The 5,675-nt window shown below is 39.6% G+C and overlaps 1 pseudogene across 1 annotated transcript; it reads right to left on the minus strand.

The window, feature by feature from the left end:
* Positions 1 to 3,635: 3,635 nt before the first annotated feature.
* On the minus strand, positions 3,636 to 5,395 carry LOC112621097 (annotated as a pseudogene). The gene has a single exon (XR_003118660.1). The product of XR_003118660.1 is annotated as a mitochondrial intermediate peptidase pseudogene (transcript).
* Positions 5,396 to 5,675: the final 280 nt, after the last annotated feature.

Here is a 5,675-nt window from a genome sequence, read left to right on the forward strand (position 1 = left end):
TTTTAGTTTCTTTGCGCTGGGTACGTAATTCCTCCTTTAGCTCTGAGAAATTTGATGGACTGAAGCCTTCTTCTCTCATCTCGTCAAAGTCATTCTCCGTCCAGCTTTGATCCGTTGCTGGCGATGAGCTGCGCTCCTTTGCCGGGGGATGCGCTCTTATTTTTTGAATTTCCAGGTTTTCTGCCCTGCTTTTTCCCCATCTTTGTGGTTTTATCTGCCTCTGGTCTTTGATGATGGTGATGTACTGACGGGGTTTTGGTGTAGGTGTCCTTCCTGTTTGATAGTTTTCCTTCTAACAGTCAGGACCCTTAGCTGTAGGTCTGTTGGAGATTGCTTGAGGTCCACTCCAGACCCTGTTTGCCTGGGTATCAGCAGCAGAGGCTGCAGAAGCTAGAATATTTCTGAACAGCGAGTGTACCTGTCTGATTCTTGCTTTGGAAGCTTCCTCTCAGGGGTGTACTCCACCCTGTGAGGTGTGGGGTGTCAGACTGCCCCTAGTGGGGGATGTCTCCCAGTTAGGCTACTCAGGGGTCAGGGACCCACTTGAGCAGGGAGTCTGTCCCTTCTCAGATCTCAGCCTCCGTGTTGGGAGATCCACTGCTCTCTTCAAAGCTGTCAGACAGAGTCGTTTGCGTCTGCAGAGGTTTTTGCTGCGTTATTGTTTACTGTGCCCTGTCCCCAGAGGTGGAGTCTACAGAGACAGGCAGGTTTCCTTGAGCTGCTGTGAGCTCCACCCAGTTCGAGCTTCACAGCAGCTTTGTTTACCTACTTAAGCCTCAGCAATGGCGGGCGCCCCTCCCCCAGCCTCGCTGCTGCCTTGCAGGTAGATTACAGACTGCTGTGCTAGCAATGAGGGAGGCTCCGTGGGTGTGGGACCCTCCTGGCCAGGTGTGGGATATGATCTCCTGGTGTGCCTGTTTGCTTAAAGCGCAGTATTGGGGTGGGAGTTACCCGATTCTCCAGGTGTTGTGTGTCTCAGTTCCCCTGGCTAGGAAAAGAGATTTCCTTCCCCCTTGCACTTCCCAGGTGAGGCAATGCCTCGCCCTGCTTCAGCTCTCGCTTGTCGGGCTGCAGCAGCTGACCAGCACCGATCGTCCGGCACTCCCCAGTGAGATGAACCCAGTACCTCAGTTGAAAATGCAGAAATCACCGGTCTTCTGTGTCGCTGGCGCTGGGAGTTGGAGACTGGAGCTCTTCCTATTCGGCCATCTTGCTCTGCCGAACTGGTATACTTTGTTAAAGGTTCAGTAGAATTCAGCTGTGAAGCCATTTTGTCCTGGGATTTTCTTTGTTGGGAGACTTGTCATTGGTCTGTTTAGATTTTCTATTTCTTCTTGGTTCAATTTCGGTAAATTGTATGTGTCCAGGAATTATCTGTTTTCTTTAGGTTTTCAAAATGACTGGCATAGAGTTGTTCATGGGAGCCTCATAGTCCTTTGTATTTCTGTGGTATCTGTTAAATCTTTCTCATTTCTTATTTATTTTTTTCTTTTTTTTCTTAGTCTAGCTAATGGTTTGTCAATTTTTATTTTTAAAAAATTCCATAATAACAATTAAAAATGAAAAAAAATAAGCTTTTTGTTTCATTGATATTTTTTGTGGTTTTTGTTTTGTAGTCTCAACTTCATTTATTTCTGCTCTGCTCTTTCTTTATACTAATTTTAGGTGTGGTTTGTTTTTGCTTTTCTACTTCCTTGAGATGCATTACTAGATTGTTTATTTAAAATCTTTCTAGTTTTTTTAGATTTGGGTTCATTTTATTTGTTAAATTATTTGAAGAGATGGTGTTCTCACTATGTTGCCCAGGCTTGTCTTGTACCCCTAGTTTCAAGCAATCCTCTTGTCTTAGTCTACTGATTGACTGATAGATTGACAGGGTCTTACATTGTCCAGGATGGTCTTGAACTCTTGGCCTAAAGTGATCCTTCTGTCTCAGCCTCCCAAAATGCTGGAATTGAAGATATAGGCAACTGTGCCTGGCCTTTTCTAGCTTTTTGATGTAGTCATGTATTGCTATAAACGTTACTTAATACTGTTTTTGCTTTGTCTTATAGGTTTTGGTTTGCTGTGTTTCTATCTTCTTCTTCATTTTTTTTTTTTTTAGTTTATTCTTAACATTTTTCTCATCTATTCATCATTCAGGAGCATGTTTAATTTTCTTGTACTTGTATAGTTTCAAATATTCCTCTTGTTAATGATGTCTAGTTTTATTCCATTTTGGTCAGATAAAATACTTGATATAATTTTTATTTTTAAAAATATTTTGGGGGCTTATTTCATGTTTTTATATATGGTCAATCCTGAGCAATGTTCCATATGCTGATGAAAAGAATATATATTCTGCAGCTGTTGGGTGAAATGTTCTCTAAATATATGCTAGGTCCATTTGTTTTATGGCATAATTTAAATTTGATGTTTCTTTGTTGATTTTTCTGTTTTGGTAATCTATCCAATGCTGAGAGTGGGGTGTTGAATTAACTCCCTGACTATTATTGTATTGCAGTCTGTCTCTTTAGATAGAATATTTGATTTATATATCTGGGTACTCTGGTGTTGGGTATATATATATTTACAATTGTTACATTTTCTTTCCAAAGTGATCCCTTTATTATATAATGTCTTTGTCTGTCTCTTTACAGCTTTTGACTTAAAGTCTGTTTGTATTGCTACTCCTGTTCACTTTTGGCTTCTGTTTGCATAAAATATCTTTTCCGTCATTTCACTTTCAGTCTGTGTTTACAGTGAAGTGAATTTCTTGAAGGCAGCATATTATTGGGTCTTGTTTTTATTAATTCAGTCAGTCAGTCTATATATTTTAAATGAGGAATTTAATCCATTTACTTTTGAGGTTATTACTGATAGATGAGGACTTACTCCTGTTATTTATTGATGTTTTTCTGGTTGTTTTGTATATTTACACCTGGTTTGTTTTGTATCTTTGTTCTTTACTTCCTGATTGATTGTTGTTGCAGCTGGGTGGTTTTCTGTAGTGATAAGGCTTATTCTTTTCTTTTTCTCCTTTGTGTATCGGCTTTACCAGTGAGTTTTATAGTTTCTCATGTTTTCATCATGGTGGTTACCATTTTTTCACTTCCAGATGTAAGACTCCCTTGGGCATTTCTTGTAAGGCTAGTCTAGTGGTAAATTTCCTTAATTTTTGTTTATCTGTGAAAGATTTTATTTCTCCTTCACTTCTAAAGTATAACTTTGCTGGGTTTAATATTCTTGGCTGACAGATTTTTTTTCCCCCAGAACTTTGATTCTATCATCCTGTTCTTTGCTGGCCTGTAATGTTTTGCTGAAAGTTCACTGTTAATCTAATGAAGATTCCTTTATGTATGACTTAATGCTTTTCTCCTGCTGTTTTTAAAATTCATTGTCTTTGACTTTTGACAATTTGACTACAACATGCTTCAGAGAGGACCTGCTTGGGTTAAATCTAATTGGGATTCTTTGAGCTTTCTGGATCTGGATGACCATCTATCTCCCAAGACTTGAGAAGTTTTCTGCTGTGATTTTATTAAATATGTTTTCCTCTCCTTTGCCCTTCTCTTCTCCTTGTAGAGCACCCATAATATGAATATTTATTCACTTAATGGTGTCTCATACATCTGTAGGCTTTCTTCATTTCTATGTAATTAGAACAAATGATTTATCTCAAGTTCTATGAGTTTAAAGTTTTTCAGAAGTTATTACAGAAGTCAACACTGAAATCAGAAACAAACTTTCACAGCTGTAGCATTTATAACAAAGTCAATATCTACATGACCTTAATTTAAGAGATTTAGGGTGTTTCCATGATTCAGAATCCATGACTAAAGTTTCAAAGTCCAGATCCAAGTCAGAAACAAGGGCACTTACAAAGTAATCAATAGAAGGGCACTTCTGAAGCATACCTTCAACCATGAGCATGGGCTCCTTGCCTCCACTGTGGGCCAGCATCTCCCTGCAATAGCACTCCCTGGTGGCCCTGTTAAAAGAATTTTGTAGAAAACATTCCTTCCAAACCATGGAAGTGACTGCCCTAGACATGAGGTAAGAGCAGTATTTGGCACCATAGCCCACGAGGTAGCTGATCCGCAGCTTCCAGGCAGTATTTGGAACATATGGTAAGCCATAGAATGTCTCTTGTGTTTCCTTGAGAATGTCTGTGGTTGGACTCTTCAAGGGATGCTTTCCCTGGTAGATTTGATCCAGAGTGGCATAAAAGACCTGAAGTTTCATATTGGCTGCAGCACAAACCTTTTTAGATTCACAAAGCTGAGACACCATATTTTTTTGGCAGTAGCCCATTCTAATTATGTCTGGCAAACTGGTTGCTCAATAATCATTTGTAAAGTACTCCATTAGAATAGAAGGAACCTCTGCAAAATCAGTGGGACAGCCTGGTTCTGGTGACATGTTGGTAACAAGTACATCCTAGCATTCAATGCATAGCATGTCCCATTTCATGGACAAGATTTTCCCTCATTTCAGGAGTTAGCAAAGTTGGTGAACTCCTTGAGGAATGAGGAAGATTCAGCATAAGAACTATGACTAGGAGTTGATAGTCTCTGTCTTCCTTTAATCTGCATCCATGGATTGTAAAATGGCAATCCTGATGTGGTTTGTCTGCTTGCTGAAGAAAATCAAAGTTAAATGCACCCCAACAATCCTTCAGATTCATGAATGACGGCCAGTTTTTGGACATCTTCACACATACCTCTCCTTTTGCAGGCTATTCTGCATATAAGGAAATCCCCAACAGTTTGTTAAGCCAAATATTCAGGCCTTCCATGCATGCTCCAAGGGAGAAAAACAGGCAATGTAAGCCAGGCTCAATATTATACCTATGTTCATGAATCACATCACTGTGGTAGCAGGGGTCCCAAGGCATTACTTTGGAATTTTGAGAATTCTGTTTCATTTTCATCCCTCATATCATCTCAAAATCTTTTAGAGTTCTTTCAGAAAGTTGGTCAGAGAATTTCTCAAGGAACTGGACGACAGTCTCTGAATTTTTAACTATTGTTCCTTGGAGAGCCCTGTGGGAAAACACAGAATACCTACCAACGTTTCCAGAAGATCTCTGTTGCTGAGCAATTCTTCTAAACATTTTAATTGACCAGTATTGGAATAAAGAAAAATTTTGTAAGCAGCTTCTCATACCAAGTCACCTCATGCTTCTGCATGGAGACCACCAATTATGATACGATCCCCATCAGATAAAAGTTATGGTGAATGTGTTCTGGTAAGAGATGCTTCTCAGTCTTGTTGGGAAAGTTGTTTGCCATAAGATGTGGACTACTCAAATCCAAGATTTTAACATTGAGGTCTACTGCTCTTTTACACTTTTCTTTGTCTAGATGGATTCCACTAATTTCAAAATCAAACATAAACAGTTCAGCCACTTGCCTGGTTTCTGGATCAAGGGAATCCATGAGTTTTTTTTTTTTTTAAATCAGATAGTAATTTTTGCAAACTTTGACATAATTCCATATTTGTGTTCCACCAAGTCAGCCACTCTGCACAAGGAATCTGAGAGCTCATCAAACATGCACACAATCTGGGGTCCAGGTGGGGTGGAACATGCATGTTCCACAAGCAATTCTGTCTTCCTCAAGGCTTTTTATTGTGCAATATGAAATCTTTCTGCAGCGCTGAGCTCAGGACATCCAAAAAGACCCTAGTGCTCA

This window comes from Theropithecus gelada, chromosome 3 (genome assembly GCF_003255815.1).
Source record: "Theropithecus gelada isolate Dixy chromosome 3, Tgel_1.0, whole genome shotgun sequence".
Classification (NCBI taxonomy): Eukaryota; Metazoa; Chordata; class Mammalia; order Primates; family Cercopithecidae; genus Theropithecus; species Theropithecus gelada.